At 33.9% G+C, this 19,723-nt stretch overlaps 1 protein-coding gene across 4 annotated transcripts in view; it reads left to right on the forward strand.

The window, feature by feature from the left end:
- The window catches only part of SEMA3A (semaphorin 3A), a 695,593-nt gene that overhangs the window by 366,814 nt on the left and 309,056 nt on the right, over positions 1–19,723 (forward strand). The gene's annotated exons all lie outside the window — the stretch shown is intronic.

The raw sequence follows: 19,723 nt of genomic DNA on the forward strand, positions 1-19,723 counted from the left end.
CAGAGGCTTATCCAAGATGTGATATTACTAGAAGAGACCAAGCAAGACTCAAAGTCCATGTGTAAATGGAGAAATGGGTATTATTTATGGGAAGGATGGGGAGCAGTTTTGAAGGCCATTTAAATCATTAAGAATGTTGACATAGACTTTATAGAAGTACTGTGAATAAATATTTACCCTATACAAGCTTCTAATACCTATCTAAAAATACTTTCTAATGTGCTACTTTAAGGTGTGTGTTTATGTGTGTGTGTGTGTACATATGCTTACACACATGCTTTCTTATAACTTTGTATTTATAGTACAAATGCCTCTCTAGTTTCCAGAAGGGATCACAAAATGTACACAACTCATCCTATCTTCACTCTCTGTTCAATCACTAACAATTCCTCAAGAATACCAAGTGTCATGACAGATTATGTTGACTACATTTCAAAGGTTACTTGGATTTTTTTGGAAGCAGTAAGCAAGAGATAAGGCCAACTGGGAAATACAAAGGATGAACATAAAATAACAGCCATGGCAATTAAGGATTTAGGTGTTGTTGGCTCAATTGTGCTCTGAATCATTCTTTGGTTACCAAGCAGCACTATTAATGATGCTTCCTAATAATTCTAAATTTAGACTTTACTATGATAAAGAAGATTCTGTATTTTTAAATAAGATAAATGAAATATAAGGTGAATATATGCATTGTTACCTGTAGACAGGTCTTCAATATGGGGAAATACAGAATTCAAGGTCCCTAATAGCAGTATCTATATAAGTACAATTTGGACCACTGGTTTATGACTTTCACAGGGTGCATGTCCAATCACAAAGAAACTATTTTTCCCTGTTTTAAAAAAGTGAAGTTGCTACCATGTAAAACATTTGTTTTATTAAAAATATAAATGTATTCGTTGTTTTCAGTGAAAATTTACTGTTTCGTGTATGATTAAAAGGAAAATACTGCCTCACTCCCCACCCCCTGCAAAGGACTTGATCAGGCTCTATAAATACATCAGCGATGAGACGTTATTGACAAGGATGTTTGAGCACAATGAAGAGGTGTTGTAATGTGAGCAAGGATTAGGGGAGTGAAAAAAAGGAAGTATAGATCGACATGAGGGACATTTTAGTGAGCAATGCAATAGAGATGGTAAGAGATGAACTGAAAGATCATGGAAATACATTGCTGAACATAAGGAAGAAAGAGATGTCAAGGTTCTGTTTCTGGCTTTTGTGACAGAGCAGGTGTTGACACTGAAACAGGGAACACTGATAGTTCAGCCAATTTGGGGTGACTTGGGGCAGCAAGAATGTTATTTCCAATTAGGATATATTGATATACCCTAGAGATGTCAAGAAGGCAGACAGAGCTATAAATCTGGAGTTGAGAGAAGCAGTCTGGCCTGGAGATCACATTGTTAAAAAATCTTTAAATAGTAACTCACTGAAGTCATAGATGCATATAAGAAAATCTAAAGATTATAGTGGAAAAAAGAAAGGAGAATCTGGAACAAATTCTAGGAGAAAATATCAAAGTCTGATGTTGTTAAAATATCAAGTAAGATCGGGTTTGAAAATATACTGTTGGGATTATTAACATGGAGGCCACAGGTAAACAAAGACCCTCCCATTTTGGTGGATCCAGACAGAAGTAGAGGGCAGCTAATTCTCTCCTACTGACAATTTCCCTCCAGCCACCGTGTTCATCCAGATGTTGTACATTCTGCAGCCAATATCTTCCTCCCCTCTTCATGTTCCTAAGCTTACTTATTCAGGAGAACCTTTTCTGAACTTACTGCCTAGTTCAAATCTTTATATTATAGGCTTTCACAGAACTATTTATCATTCTCCCATTTATCAGAGTGTTCCTTTTAAGTGTTGCATCTTCATGAGAGTAAGACCCTACCTATTTTTATAGTTCATTTTTATCCCCAGCACCCAAACCATTCTGGGATATTCTAAGGGTTTAAAAATATTTGTTGAGAGAAAGAGAGGATATGGGAAGGAAAGATGAAAGTGCTGAAGGAAGGAAAAAAGAAAGAGTTAAAACTATGAAGTTTTATTCACTAAGGGAATAAATGAAGGGCAAGAAGCCAAGAGGAATTACTAGACTTTTAGAAAATATTAAGTAGATTATTTAACTCCAATGCAGGGGAGAAAAAAAAAAAACTACCTTAAAATTTAAGTACGAACCACATGGATCAAGTCAACAATTCAGCCACACAACTTGATGAATTATACAAGTTGGTAAACACACACCCCTGTAGCTACCACTGAGATAAACATACAGGATTCCTTCATGTCAGTTGCCAGACAATAGTCCTCAAGTAAAACCAACATTCTGACTTGTGTCATTATAGATTAGTTTTCCCTTTTATTGAAATTTGCATAAATGGGGACATACAGTATTTATTTTTGGAGTCTGGCTTTTACTCAAGATTATAGCTGTGAGATTCATTTTGATGATTACTTTTTTGTAGAAAGAAATCAATTAATATCTCAAACATAGCTTTAGAAATTTGAAATTATTATTTTTACAGGTATAATTTCCTTAGCCAAAGAACACAACAGAAATCCCAGCTAGTTTTGAGTGAAAATACATTTTGTAACCTATTTAGGATTTTCTCTCATATATAATAGTCCCACAAAAATAATTAATTAAAAATCCTGTACATTTTATTTATCTACTTCTTTTATAATACTAGAGCATTAGTTAAGACTTCAGCAAATCCTAAATTCTTATGATGAAATATACCTTTCATCAGTATTTTTTGTTGATTTTAAAAAAAGGATTTTATTTTTTTAGAGCCATTTTAGGTTCAAAGCAGAATAAAGTGGAAAGTGCAGAGTTCCCGTATTTGCCCTTCCCATGTTGAGTCTCCCCTGTTGTCAATATCCACATTAATTTTTAAGCAGCTTTACTGAATTATAATGTACATATTAAATTTACCAACTTTAAGTGTAAATTTGATATTTTGGCAATTGTATACAATCATCATGATATGAACATTGCCATCATACTCAAAACTTCTTTTTGCCCCTTGGCATTAAATTCTCTAATTTTCACCTCTGCCTCCTGGCAGTCCGTATCTGCTTTACGAAACTAAAGCTTTACATTTTCTAGAGTTTCATAAAAAATGGTATCATAGAGAATATATTCTATTGTGGCTGACTTCCTTTACTTATGAGTTCTTTTAAGAATCTTTCTTGTTGCGTGTAGTCTGCTCCATTTGATTGTTAAGTTTAAGTAGTTTTCCACTGGGTGAATACACTGTAATCTAGTGTATCTAGTCACTAGTTGATGTACATTTGTTTTGTTTTTAGTTTTGACTATTAAGAATAAAGCTTCTATGAGTTTGGAATACATATCTTTGGGTAAATGTGTGTTTTCATTTCTTTGGGGTAGATACCTAGACTGCTGCATTGTCTGGTAAGTGATATATTTAACTTTATAAGAAACTGCCGATCTGTTTGTATGTATATGTATACAATGTATACAGAGTAGCTGTGCAATGTTGCACTCTCACAAACAACACAGTCGAATCCCCCATCCTCATCAACACTTGGTGTTATCAGCATTTCTAGCGGTAGCCATACAAAAGAGTATGTCGTGATAGCCTGTTGTGTTGATATTTTGCTTTTTCCTAGTGACTAGTGGTGCTAAGCCTCTTTTCTTGTGCTTGTTTTCTATTTGTATTTATCATTTGGTAAAATGTCTATGCACGTATTGTGCTCATTATTTACACAGAGTTGTTTGTCTTAATATTATTAAATTGTGGTAGTTCCTTATGTATTCAGGATGCAAGTTCTTTTTCAGGCATGTGTTTTGAAAATACTTTCTCCCAGTGTTTTTCTTTCACGGTGCCTTTTAATTTTCTTAACAGTGTTGTTCAAAGAACAAAAGTTTTCAATTTTGAATAAGTCTAAGAATATTACTTGATGCTTGGTCTTTCCATGGTGGATGGTGGAAGCGTGAACTATATAATCTAGATATTTTTCTGCCTGTTTCTAAAATGGTTCTTTCTCCTTCCTTGGGTAGTCTATTCTCACACCTAGGAGATCAATAGTTCCCCAAAGACTGGCGAGGCCCCTTTGCAAATACGCAAAGATCTCTCTCTCTTTCTCTGTGTAGCATTCTCCTCTCAGGGACCCTGGTCAGCAAAGTCTAACTGACTTGGCCTTTCAGAACTTGGTTCTCTATATCCTCAACTCAGTACGTGTTTTGTTCTGTGCTTGAGTCTTCTGCTTCCCTCTGCACTGAAGTCAGGAGACTGCTTCCAAGCAATAAGTTGATGCAGTTGTTGAGCTCATTTTCTTAATTTCCCTTCTCTGAGGGAGCCCAGTCCTGCACCACCTATTCCAGTGTCTTCAAACCATTGTTCTATGTATTTTGTGTTTTCTTTTTCTAGCTGCTTAAGGCCAAAGGGTAAATCTAGTCCCTGTTATTCTACATTGGCCAGAAACTTTAGTCTTTATCTTCCATGATATTAGAAGTATTGTAAAAAAAAAAATCCATATTGAGTAGGTTGAACACATTTCCATTTAAGCAAATTTTAATGTCAGGAATATCCGTATTCAAATAGATTCTAGTGAATTCTTTGCAAAAGTGTTAAAATCATAAAGTCAGATTGTTTCTTTTAAACAATTTTATGTTTAGACTTTTAATATTCTATTTGTATCTTGACTGACTCCTCCTTTCCTGATTCATGTTGTTACCATTTTACTGACATCTCCACTTGGCTGTCTCATAAGCACATCAGCTACCTCTCAATGCCAGATTATCCTCAATAGACAAGTATTTCCTTAGAGAATCAGTATTTGGCAGAGGATGAGGTAGGATTCAATAATCACTCTTGAGGATTTAGTTTGAGTAAGACTGAATTAAATTACCTTTAAGTATCCTAGCTGCCTAGCTCAGTTATAGGCAATTTAATGCAGTCATAGGCAATTTAATCAATCCACCTTCATTAATTTTCCATATGTTCCACCATAGAAGTCTTTCCAAAAATTACCTTGGATCATGTAATTCCCCTGCTTAAAGACTTTCCAGTGTTTTCCATTGCCTGGAGGACGAAGCTGAAACTCTTAACGTGGTATCCAAAATCCTTCACACATGTGACTAAAGTTTGCAATTCCAGCTTCATCTCTCTCAGCGCCTCACTCCTTAAGAGTAGTATAGTCTGGTGGTTAAATCTGTGGGTTCCAGAGCTCATATGTTTTAATTCCTTATCAATAAATTCATGCAAAATTTACCAAAATGCTCTAATCCTCAATTGAGGGTACGTATGTAAATGACTTTAGGTAGTAATAATAGTGCCTACATCACATGCTTGTGAAAATTAAATGAGAGCATACCTTTCAAAACACATAACGTTGTCTGGCACTTGGGAAGTGCCCACCAAGTAGTTGTTATTTTTATTATTTATTCACAATAAGAATTATATAAGTGACTATTTATAACCATTTCTACCAGTCTCACCAGATTGTGTGTTCATTCAAGAGATGTGGAAAATTGACAATTGAGATGTTTGTTGATAAATATTAAATTGTGTGTGTGTGTGTGTGTGTGTGTGTGTGTGTGTGTGTGTGTATCTTTATCCCTGCATTTAAAGATCCCTTAATGTCCCTGGAATGTTTATGTAGTTGAAAAATAGAATTTGAAGACCTATACTCTTTCTGAATTTTTAAAAATGTTCTCAGTTTTCCACTTATTTATTCAAAGAGACAATATTCTTTTGCTCATAACATTCCTAGTGTAGATGTTAAATAAGTTATCACAAAAATGCGTTTACAAACTTTGATAAGAATTCCAAAGAAAAGTTAAAAAAAAGTTTCTATAGCAGGAAAGACCAAATGAATCTGATTTGAGAGTTTAGGAAGGACTTCCTTGAGGTGGTGAATCATGAGATGACATGTAAAGAATGAGTAGAAGTTAACTTGTTTTGGGAGTGGGAAAGCAGAAAATGCATTGTTGGCAAAGATTCTATGGTGTAAGGGATCATAAACTTCCATAATGGCAATAGAAGCTTTTTGTTTAAAGAGTGGTATCTGGAATTATACTGCTACTTACAAATACGCTTCTCAAAGGGGAGAGGAGCTGGAGTGTGTAGGCAGAGTACTCAGAATTCTAATTTTAAAAATCATGTTAGTGGCAAGCCCTGCGGAGACTACACTGAAGAACACCCAGAGTTATTGGGAGAACAAGGAGGTTATTTTAGTCATCCAAGTTTGAGATAATGGGGGCTTAGATGGATGCTGTCATGGAGATGGAAAGAAATACAGAGAATAAAGACATATTCAGAAGGCATTATCTGCAGGACCTGTTGATGGAATGAATGTGGGGGGAGAAAGAGTAAAGAATGACTCCGAGATTCATGAACTGGTGCAAGAATTATAAGCAGGTTGGCAACATGATTGTGACTTAGACTTTTAATTTAGAAGAAATTATCTTGGATGATTTAGAATCTAAATGGTGTTTTCTAAAAAAATAGATCTAATCTTGCCTTGAAATAGTCTCTGAAGATTGATATAACAAACAACAAACTTACAGACCGCTATTTGAAAGCAATATTCAAATCTTTATATTGCACACTTAGAAACTGCTTAATCAGTGGGTGCTAGATAAATATATCGCAGTTAGATACACACTCATGTTAACTGCAGGGAGGGCAGAGAGCAGGTGCTTGTCATGGTTGATATTGTGGTAATTCATGTCTACATGAAGTGAAATGAAGACTTTACTCATCAGATTTTTCCAAAAATTAGGTTCAAATTTTTTTAAGTGATCCTTTTATTCTTTTGAATTTGCCTCACTTCTCTATTTTAATTTGTACATGGAGATATAACCCTCACAAAGGTTAAGCTAAGAAACTTTGACTATCAGAATTCTAATTTCCCTTTTACTTTTCAATTTTTTCATGAAAAATGTTTATAAAAACAATTTTACTATTTTGTTTTTACACATCATTCAACAGTCAGTAAAAAAAGAAGTTAAACATTTTCCCTCAAAAAAGAATAAAATTCTGATACATTTTCACCAGAAATTTGTGGCATTTATAATTTTAGTAATATTATAGTTGACCCGACACAAATATTTCTAATATAGGTATATATTTTTAAATACATCTAGATAAATTCACCTTGAATTTAGTTTAGTCCCATGGCTAAACTAAATGTCCTAACTAGGATGTAAAATTGGTAGACTTAAAAAATATTCTTCAATCACAAATGTTATTCTCAATCAAGGAATAGATTTTTTAATATATTTAATATATTTAAAAATAATGTTTTAAATTTACCTAGGAAAATGTCACTTTCTCATATTGCTTCTTACAGACATTGAGAATTCATAGCTTTAAATTACATTCATGTAAATATTCAATTAAATAGAAATTTAAGTGATTCACTTTATTAATCTCATGTCTAGGAATTATAGAAAGATATTAAGTGAATATTTATTTTATATAAAATTTCAATAATCTGGAAATATCATTATATCACATCATGGTCATTTTTGAAAATATGTTTCCTAGACAAAGTTAAAATCCATTGAATTTTAATTCGCCCTCTTTTTTTCCCTCTCTATAATGATTTTGAATATGTATCTTCAGAGATGATTTGAGTACTAAAATTATTTTTTACCAAAAATTAGTGCATGTGGGTAAAGCAGTTTGTCTATGAACATTGAAACTTTTTTCAGTAATAACTACCATTAATATGTTCTTTAAAGATTCTGTTGGTGTAAATTATCATGTTAAGGGTTCAAAAATTGCCGTTGAAATTGAGAAAATGGAACACTGTTCAAACCAACTTCATAACATTTTTCTCTTTGCTGTACTTATGAAAGAAAATTTAAACAGTATCTCAGACTACTTTGCCCTCATTGTCATATGAGTTGCCAAATACCCCAATCAAAATAAAAACCATCCTTATATTCTTTGACTCCATACCTCATGTGCTCAGAACCACAATTATGGGGAAAAGTTTTACAAACATTCTTTAAGTCACCATACCCTTTCCACAGTTCTTGCCAAACTTCTACACAGTAGGAACTATGAAAATGAATGCCAAACCCTCACGTTCCTCATATAGCTTCTAACAGCTGCAAACCCTTAAGCTTCAAGTGCAGCTGCCTTGAGTAGGACTATTGAAAGGACCCACAAAGTCAGATACACAGATTACATATGTTCAATAACTTTAAAGGAGTAATAAGAATATGTGGTTATATTAAGGCCATTAGACAAGAGGGAAATTGCACAAGCAGTCTCTAATTGACTTTGCAGGGAGAGTCTGATCTCCCTCATTGTGCCTCCTTTAGTCCCCAAATCATCTACTTTGGTTAGGATTATATATATTTTTTTCAACATACAAACCCATGCCAAAAAGAGTGCAATTACATTGGTTCAGTTAGTGCCTGATCTCTGATTTGCAGTTTTCCAAGGGAGCGCCATTTGAACAGTTAATTCTTGAAAAGTCTGAAGAAATGCCCTGGCACCAAATAATTACCAGGGACCCAATATATGTGAGATATATATGAACGTGGAGAACGGAACCTACCACAGACATCTGAGCTATACCATATAAAAACACAGAGCAAATTCAAATAAAGCCCCACATATGATGGAAATAAATTAAAACATTTTCTTTCAATTTTTAAAAACTAGATTTGCCCTGAAATCCTCTTGTTCCTAGAAAACATCAAAATAAGTTCAGTTAATACCTAATTTTTTCCCTTTCTTTTCAAAAATGTTAGAAAACTGAACATTTGTGAAGTGTTCTTCTATTCTTTCAGCCTCTGTCTTTACTGAGTTGAATGAACACTATTAGGCAGGTCTATGTGAAGATAGAATCCGGCATTTAAAGAATTTTTTCTTGTGGACATGGGCAAGCTGAATCTCCATCTCTGCCATTTTAGTGCCCTTACATTAGTTTATGTCCAAACCCCCATTCAAATATTCATCCTCAGAGGCAAAGGGATAATCCTGGAGTTAGAAATAAGTGAAGTCTAAGAATAACTTATATGTGAGCTGAGGCTAAAGTGCGTTTAAACTCTTGGGCATCACCTTTTCAATGTATAAAATACAAAGTTTCAATTATAAAATTTATAAATAAAATACAAAAGACATCAACATCGTAGTGATCAACTCTTATTGTCTACTCTAATTCAAGACAGGCACAATGTTAAAATTTGGGAGGGGGACATAAATCTAAACAATTATTTAATTTACGTTTTAATATCCTCTTCCACCTAAACTTTACTTACAGTTTAAATAAATAGATCTGTGCTACTATACTTTAATGGATGTCTTTTACTCTGTTGTATTTTACAAGCATTTAATAATTAATTGATAATTCACTATTTTATATATATAGATCTATATATAAATGCATATTTATACATATATTTTAGATAATGTATGTGTATGCATAAAATATTGTGATGAACATCTCTGTAAATGAAGCTTTGGTTTAACCTTGGTTAGCATAAAGTTCTTGTTAGACTTTTGATAAGATTCCATATGCTTGATACAATGAGATTCATCTTCAACTTCTGCTTGAAACATCCTCCTCCCAGAGAACTCACTGCTTCCTGAAATTCGTTGTTGGGAAACCTGCTAGGCAGTACCAGTTATTTTTCCTTCTTTGTGACTGCTTTGGGTGCTACATGTGGATCAGGAGGAATATGTGCCAACCCTCTTTTCCCACACTAACTGTACTGAGAAGTATGACATCAAACCCCAGCTGCACAAGGCATTTAAGGATCTAGGGAGATTCTTTATCAAGGGGTTTCCAGTGATCAAGAATGCAAGCTTGCTTCATTCAGATCCCTGCACAATGATCCCTCCCTCTAAAGCCCTTTTATATTAAATTGAATTCGAATCCATTCCTCACTGAACTTTAATCTTGAGCTAATTATGACTCAATGCTCCTCAGCCTCAGTGGTCTTCTGTGGCTTAGGATGTGGCTTTGAAACACTGCCAGCTAAATGCAGCAAAGTATGGTACACAATGGAGTATTGGCCAAGTGGCATTTTGGGAAACAAGATGAGAGCTACCTGTCTTCTTTGAGTATAATTTCTTCGTTTATTTTAAGGGATGAAATATATATAGATGCAGGCAAAGGTCTGTGTATTTTTGTTTTGTTTTTGTGCAAGCATGTATCAACAAAAATGTGTTAAACAATAAAACATAGTTTCAGTGTTTTTCTTGACAGCTATTTTGAAATGAAATCACATGTGGCATAAAAATAATTCATTGACTTGGACAACAACCAAATAACTAAAATGTATTCATGCTGACTACGTGCCAGTCAGTTTTAATATTTTAACCCATATATCAGTCTAAGAAGTGGCACACTCTTACCCCTTTTCAAAAGTGAGTTCACTGAGGCTTAGGAAGTGTTAAGTCACTTGTCCCAAGTCACCTGGTGAACCAGAATTTCAATCCCAGGCAGTATGCATAGCCCGTCTTGTTCCTAACAACAGCACTGGTCCACTTCCAAAGCAAAGATAGCTCTAAAGTCTAGAGAAGGTGTTGGCATAATAAAGATGACAACCATGCTATTCTTCCTTTAGGCTTCCTAAAGGAAGCTGAGATGGTAGATAATTTTTTTACACTTCTACATGGGCAGATTATTTTGAACGACTGTAAGACACACTACTTAGTAAGTGTGTGTGTGTGTGTGTGTGTGTGTGTGTGTGTGTGTGTGTGTGTGTGTACATGATGGTAACATTCCTCATCCTTCATAGGCCTACTTGGGGACGTTTCTCCCTAATGCATTCTCCTCCTGGAACCCAGTGATCGTGCCTGTGTAGACAGCAAGGCGTCTGGGCGTCTGGTTCCTCCTCCTCAGGCAGGTTTCCCCCGCGGGCTCGCAGAACACTGTCCTACTGTATGTAGATAAAATGGAGGTTGTGAAATGCAGTTTATGTTTTCATTCTTGCTTTGACTGAACATCTGCTCACCCAAGACCAGCTTTTTTTAGGTCCATCTACTCATTACTATGGTTACCATGGTATATACTCTATTTTAGGCCTGTATCTATTGGCGTGTGGCCATTCTGTTTGGGAGGAAAAAAGAAAAAGTTTTCCAGAGCCAAACTGGCCTTCTATTCAGTAAATATGGTAATTTTGCCTATGCTAAGTTCCCTCCCCTCCCCTTTCCTTTTATGTTTGGTGTTCTTCTGTTTGGAAAAGGATCTTTCCATCCAACTTTTTTTGTGTGGATTTAGCTACACATTTTCTACTTAATTACTCCCACTGTTTTGAAAAGTTTCCCCTTAATTGCACTCATATAGGATTTGTTTCTATAGTCATTGTGATATTTAAATGTGACAGTTGCCTACTTATATTCTTCTAAATATGGTATCTAGGAAGTGAAAGCTCTGATATTTCTTGAAGATCATGCTGTTCGTTTGCTAGTAGATTTTAGCCACACATGGACCCGTGCTATTCAACAGGACAGATAGCCAGTAGCCTTGTTTGGCAACCGAGTTCTTGAATTGTGCTAGTCTGAGTTGAGTTGTGCAGATTTTGAAGACCTAATAGGAAAGAAAGAATGTAAAATATCTCAATCATTTCATATTGATTACATATTGAATGCATGAAATAATATTTTTGTTGTAATAGGTAGTAGAATACATCATTAAATTAATTTTTGTTTTTTTAACTTTTTAAATGTGACTGCTAAGAAATTTAAAATTAAATTTGTAGCTCACATTGTATTTCATATAAATTTTGCTGCTTAAACCACTTCCGAGAGCTGAGATAGTGTCCATAAACAAACAAATAACAATGAGTATTCATTATTTTGGGTCATGTTTGAATTCTTATTGCAAGCTATAATAATTTCGTTGCTTAAATGTATGTCTCCATAGTTCACAAATGTCTGTTATTTAAAGGTAAAATGTTTGAGTTTCCTAAGCAAATGTGAATCACATAATCTTTACTTTCCAGCAAGGTCTAAACAGTGTGTGTGTATGAATGATATAGGTAGATAGATAAGTAGATAGAGAGAGAGAGAGAGAGAGAGAGAGAGCTAGATAGATAGATAGATAGATAGATAGATAGATAGATAGATAGAATTATGTATAGATACACAATTTCTCAATTGAGTTAATGAATTATTATATTTTACAACTATAACTTATATTTGCCAATGTAAAAATTTTTTTAGCAAAGAGTAAACCTCCATAATCAAAATATACTTGCAAAAAGTCTGAGGAATAAAGACATAAAACTCACGTATTTTATTATGAAACGGGTATGGCCCAACATCATACCAAAAATAATTGAAAATATATAAAAATGTAATTATATACATTTTATAAACCCATTAGCTTAGATTCTAAATTCAAATAACACTAATAATAGGTTTATAATGGGGAGAAAAGAAAGAATTGCTAGGAGATCCTAGGAATTCAGGGAATGTCTCCTCCCCATCTAGTAGTATAGATCCATATTCTTTCAAATTGAAGTTTATTCCAGTGAATTTGAGTCAGTAAGGACATTTTAAAGGACTTGTAATCTGAAGGGGTGGGTATAGCTCAGTGGTAGAGCACACGCTTAGCATGCACGAGGTCCTGGATTCAATCCCCATTACCTCCATATAAATTTTTGTTTTAAATATTAGGAATTGGTAATACATCTTAGAAAGATTTTCACCCCCCCAACAAAAAAGGGGCAAAATACAATAAATTTCATGCTGTTATAAACCACATTTAATTGTTTGTCTTATTTAATTTTGTTTTTTATTTTTATTACAAATTATAAGTAAACTGTAGCTTTCTGGAAATTTTTTTCACTCATAAAACATCTCAGATAAAAACAAGGTTAAATTTTCTCTAGGATTAATTGTAAAATACTTCTGACATTACTCTGAAACCTATTTCACATACATTAATAAATTTATAAAAATAAAAATTTGTGAATAATAAATGTAAAAATGGCAAACAAATATTCATTTCCAAAATATTTACTCTTAGAAAAGACTAATCCAGGCATTTGGGATCACGTAGACAGAACTTAAAGTAGCAGTGGTTTAGGTTTAGTATTTGATTACTTGCTGCCTTTTAGTTAATTAACTTTTAAGGAAAAAGTATTGTTTTTGGCATTTAGTCAATTGTAAGGAAAGACAAGCATGACTACATTTTTTTCAGTACACATGATAGACTTTAGGTATATACTAAAATTTATTAAATACAGGAGCAGTTTAAATTTCTGGCAATGGAACACAAAGTAATATGGGAAATTTGAAAGTTATTTCACCTTAAGTTTTAAAAATAACTTCCTTGATGCCCCAAGGCTTAGAATTCATTTAAATTCTAACAGATACTTAGTCTCTGTATGTATAGCATATGTCTTGGATAAAAGTCGCAAACCAAAAACAAAAGAGAAAAATGTCACTATTCATAGGTGTTATGCCTTTGAAAATTTCCTTTCTCTAAAACATTTCAAATGCGCACACTTACCAAACTATCTTCTGACTTCCAGCCTTGGAACTATATTTTTTTCATCTGAATTTTTCTTTGAAAGGTGGTTTTTTTCAATGGCAAGCAGGAAGAGTTCGAAATTTTGAAATAGTAATGAGCATTTTTTTTTGCAGCTTTCTATTAATTAGAGGCAACTACCCCATTTGCTTGTTTTAGTTTCTTCTGTGAGTTCTGAGGATTCCGATAAAGAGGCAAATGAGGAGTTTAAGAATACAGTTAGTGTTGTGGGAAATCTGAAACGTCATCCTTTCAAAGGTACAGCTGGGTTGAGTACCGCCAATGGAGAGTCAGTTTCTTCTGTGGTGCAGCTTTAGGATCTGGTGGAGTGTAAACACCGAAGTAGGGGCAAACAAGGGAGGCTGTAAATGTGCTTATGATGAAAGCCTTGTTAGTAGCTTCAACTGAAAAGTTTGGAAGATTGTGATTTTACCACGAACTTCTAAACTGACACATGCAGTATGTAGGCACGATTGTTGTTTCTCATTTTGCATAAGAAATGCTCCATCAAGGCTGGATTTTCGCTTCAAAAATAGTGTTAAGTTCAAGGCAGCAGTCTTCAAATCGTAACTTTAAAAAAATGAGATTGTATTACTTCTTTCTAATACAGTAATTCATAACCCTATGATGTTAAATCATTGTATTGATAACATGTCTGTAGTGAGTAAAGACATTTGAAAATAATTTATTTGGGTATAGCAAACTTATTAAGTTACTCAATCTTTAAATATACTCAAGAACCATGAATATTTATTCTGAAGTAAGAGCTAATATATGGTGGTCACTTTAAATATTTTTTCTTCTACAGTTTTTTTTTTTTTTTCTGTGAAGCACAGCTCTATCTAGCTACCTGTCTATCTGCCTACCTACCTATCTACATCTCAAAGCATACTGGCACCTATTTTATTAGTAGAACATATGAAAATAGACAAATACTTCAGTTTATCAGTGCCTTAGATGTATTATGTATACAACCATGTGTTAAGTTTATATTCTTCTGAATTGCCACTGAAAAACCAAAAAAAGATTCGTTTCTTTAGATTAAGATAATTTAAATTGATCTCTTCTTAATTATAGCCCTTACTTTGAATGCTGACTTCCAGTTTGGCCCAGGATCTAACATACTGGATTTAGGAATTAATAGACCTTTACTTATTTGGATATTTACACTTCTACAGACTACTGTCCAGGACATCCTAGACTAGAATTCACTACATCTGTTTATTGGTAGTGCATCTAATATTGATGGGTACGATGAAGAAATAAACGGAGGCAGATTACATTTCCATGAATAAGAACTTGTAATTATTTGCAATCACACTGATAACATTTTAATGTGCAGCGGATATAACGTTTTTTTTGGGGAAATGAATCATTCAGATTTAGAATGTTGGGTTTATTTGTAATATCCTGATAAAAACATCTGGTATGAGACACTTGTAAAACTCATAATACCACACCAATACTTAGCATACTGCATGATTCAAAAACCTATGTTGCCTTTGGATCCTTTGTCGAACTCTCTCTGAAAGAGTACTGGTAAAGGAGAAATGAGTAATGCTAGAAACAAGTTACTCAGTGAAAAAGGAAGACAGATGAACCCTGCTTATGATAATTCTGTGAATGAGCTGTAAAGACATTAGTAGGCATCAGAGATTTTATTTATTCACTTTTTTGGTTCTGTACTTCCTTCAGGCAAATTATATTCTTCCTAACGTGCCAGACCATTTTGTTAATAACGAGGAAATGCCACATTGCCAGTGGGGTTGAATGGGCTCTTATCCACATTCCTATTTTATTTCAACAGATTGGACTTCCCTTTCCTTCCATTTTTTCCTTTTTCTGCCACTAAAGGAGCATGCATGCACGCACACAGACTTCATTCTCTCTTATTACTTGCCAGCTGTACGACTGAAATGCCAAGCTCTAAAATGTGTTTTTTCGAACAGCAGCAGCAGCAACATCTGGATCTATGCAACTTTAATCTTGGCTGGTTTCCTTCTTTTCCTTTTTGGCCTTCCAGACACCTGTGGACGTCCTGTACATACACAATGACATCAAACCATAGTTGGAAATCTGATTCTCTTGGTATAATGAACAATGATTAGTTAGAAGCGTACAAAACCACAAACTGCTAGTAATAAAGAGTAAGTTCAATGCATGGTAGATAAGGGGCAATGAAAACTTCACTTAAAAATTAAGTGAATTTAAAATAGTTAATGAAAACTAGAGTCACCTGAATCTTTTATTTTTAAACTTTATTATAAAATTGTTGCCTGAGATTAATAGTAGAAATGCACCTTTTATTTAACAGGGGGAGGCTCTTGTCGTAAAATATCAAGCCTTGATTTTTAAGCTAAATGAACTTGGAAAGGAAGATAAAAAATTCTTCCAAATACCCCTGGCAAAATTTTTCAATCAACTTAGATGCTTTCTCTTTTTTGATACCTGTAAGTTCCTGATGTCTTTTTGAACTCCAAACTGAGTGACTGCAAAGTGGGATTTGGAGATTATTCAAAAAAGCAATTAGTAGTACCAAACAGAAAACCAAGTCTATCATAGGCAATGACTGCTTTACACTCCGCTCTACGTAGATCACGGCGTTCAAATACAAAACTTGGGTTACAGAATTTGATCTACAAAACCTAGCAGTGTATGATGCTGATCTCTCTTTCAGTGGCATGGACTCATCAGTTTATATTTTAAATGTCTTGGCTAAATTACTACCTCAGATATGAATATCAAAGAGCTAGTCCATTCCTATACTTATACATCCTCTTTGATTTAATAGAAATCCAAACCATTCTAATCTCAGAGTATAAAAGAAGCACTATTATAGTTGTTAGCATGAGCTCATGGTAGAGTTGGATGAAAAACTGTGCTTGTAAAATTCTAAAATAGCCAGTCATTTTAGTGTGCAATAAATACATAGAATTACCCTTACCATGCTCCATGTACATGGGGGAAAAAAGTTGCGGAAAATAAGTAGTACAATAAATGGCAGATGACTATTTTGGGTGGTAAAGGGGAAATAAATTAGGTAATATCCTTTCAAAGATAAAATGTATGAAAGGGTATATACTTTTCTCATTTTACCTCCTCACAAGCTCTGTCACTGTCCTCAAAATGTTTACTTATGGTACTTTAATGCAGATAATATTCATTGGAAACATTGAAAAATCAGTAGATCTTATTACCTAATGTATACAGTGTTTTGTTACATACTGCCTTCATTAGTTATTTTTTAATTCTTTCAAAATTTTGATTTCAGATTCCCTCATTGTTCAGTAGGTACCTTTAAAAAGTCATTTACTCATCCATTTTCTTTATTTTTGAGATAGAGTTTGTTGTCATCCTCATTTTGTGAATTATGCTGTAAAGTATTTCAGAATATGACCTAAATCATTCACATCATGAAAGATTCTTTTCAGGCTCATTTTGAATTCCTAATTAACTGTATTTTAATATCAAACACAAAGGTGAACAATAACATATATCCAGGGCCTAAAATATTTATTTCTGCTTAATATGAGCCACTGATGCCAGAAAATAAATTGAATATAACTGACCTTGTGTTTTTTTAACTTGAGTTACTTCTTATGAGAATCTTTGTTTTCTATTTCATACCTTTATCCTTGGTTATTAGGTAAAAATGTGGGGCATCTGATATTAATCATCATGATTGGTTCCAAATCTCTGTAATTGAATAAATCATGTATTGGGGCCCATCAATTAAACTAGCATATACAAACCCTAAATATGACAGAAAAATAATACCATAACGTTATTGTAGGGTGGGATAGTAATTCATTTAAGGGCCGGAAAGAACCCATGTGAAGGCACAAAGGAAAATGCAAATATGTAAAATAACATCACTTTTGGAATTATACACTGTATTCTCTCTTATTTTTCACAAAAGTGTATTCGATACCGTTGACTTTAGAGATTGTTGTTTAGAGAAATATATGGTAACAGTGTATTTATAAAATACCTGTAAGGGGTTTGGTAGAAAATCGTACCCCCATCTTTTTTCAGACTCTCATTGTTGTTCACTTGGACTGTTACAACAGTCAGCTGCTCTGAAGTCAGTTTCTCGTCTAGGTTTCTGGGAGAATGTTCTTCCTAAAATTCTTCTGTTTATGTTTCTTCTCTGATTAAAATCTTCCTCAAATCTTTTGCCATAAAAGCCTTTCACACTTTATCTTTTGCCTACTTATTTCATTAAAATATCTTTGGAGACACAAAACTAAAACCTGCCTCTTTGCCTATGTACGTACTGTTACCTCTGCTTGGAATGACTGTATTGATTTGTCTAACCCTGCTTTCCTGTATCCCCATGTGCCTGGCACAATCTGATTAAAAAAAAAAAAAAAACCCGGGTTAAAATTACTTCTTCCAGGAATCTATGAACCTGAGTTGAAATTATTCACCCCATACAATGTCTGTATCTTTAGTTTAGTTATATTTATTTTCCTATATCTTTCCCTAATAAATTTACATTTCTTTCCTCCTATGGGTTTTGAGTTCCTTTAGGGCTGGAACCACATGCCTTTTACAGCTGTGTTTCCTGTGTCTAGTAGAGTGCCTACATGCTTAGTAAATATTTGTCGGATGAACAATAACAATAGAAATGAATGGGTCAAAATGAATAAAAGTCAGTACAATAAAGGGTATTTTTGCTCTCTGCAAACTTGCCATAGTTTGTTTAAATAGGTCAGCTACAATTAACTGATTCTATGTGAATGGAGGTCTATCTCATTAGAAAAGAAACCTTCAAAGATTTTATATATAGCAAGTAATATTTCATTTTTCACAAAGGTAGAAGCGTTTCATATATAAAAGCTTCTTATTCTGAAAATTGCCATCTAATTCCTCTTTCTCTCCCTCTTTCCCCCTTTGCTTTCTCCTTTCTCATTCTTCTAAGAACTAAGCATTTATTATATACCAGAAATGTCTCTAGGACATGGTGTTAAAGAGGTCATTAATGTTTATTTATGGTTACCCAACTCTCTTGTGACAGTGCAAATGAGTTTTTGAAGTGTAAAGATGGGGACACTAAAATATTTTTTCCACATAGGATGCCATAAAAAATAACTGGCTTCTATTATTTCCAATCCTTATTCAGTTGACTCATTTCTGGTTCTCTGAGTAATGTTTCTAAAGATTATACTGGCCCTTTTATTTCTTTACAATTTACAAAAACATGTATGGGAATTATATGCAATCCAATAAAAACAGGCTATTTAAAAATAAATGGAACCACACATAAATTAAAGATTTAATTCATAAAACTCAAAATTGTAATCTATCAACCATCATCCCAGCAAATTAGAAAATGCTATAAATTATCTCTGTGTTCTATTTATTTTGTGGTAAATGCATGCAAATATTATGTTGTTGCCATTAATCCAATTCTGAATTTTATCACAGGCTCAAAGACCTTGCAAAAAGGAAAACAGCCTTGAGGGCGATCCATCCATCAAAAAGACCATGTACCATAGCTGCTTTTCTGTATTGAAGTTTGCTCCGTTTGCGTGCTTTTAGGCTTGAAATCCGTGATTAAATGCTACATTCTTACATTAGCTAGCAGGGTGAAAATTATGAAACTGGGGCTAGTTCAAAACAATGCTGCCTTGAAAAAATAAACTCATATCTATGAAATGACAATTACAGTACACAAATAGTGATTTTATAGATTTTTACAAGGTCTCATATAGAATTATCCTAATAGATCTTACAGAACTCAAGAATATTTTTACAGACTCTAATGCTGTCTCTGTTAGGAATTATGCATGCTGTTTGACACTGCCTTGACTAAATGTGAACGATCCTGGTGTAATTCTTGGCATACGTCAAGAGCTCAGTACCTCCTGACTTCCTTTGCCTGCCTGCTTTTCTTTCTCGCTTTCTCCCTTTCTCTCTCCTTCTCTCCCTCTGACCATCACAACTATTACATTTGAATGAAGTCTTCCCTGATTGTCCCAGTTCAAACTGACCACTTGCTTCCTAACTGCCATTAAACATACCTGATGACCTAGAATTAAGTTATGTTATCAATTTTATCTTGAAAGATCTTTTGGAGTTCTCTTGTATGTAAGTGTTCACCTCCGTGGAGATAATGTAAGTCTATTGAAGGCAGAGGTCAACTCATTGACAGATTTTGCACATTTCACACTAGCTACCTTTCCTAAGTGGGTCAATCACAGCCTCCAAAATTATTTTAAACACAAAGATAAAATGTTTATGT

This window comes from Vicugna pacos, chromosome 7 (assembly GCF_048564905.1).
Source record: "Vicugna pacos chromosome 7, VicPac4, whole genome shotgun sequence".
Classification (NCBI taxonomy): Eukaryota; Metazoa; Chordata; class Mammalia; order Artiodactyla; family Camelidae; genus Vicugna; species Vicugna pacos.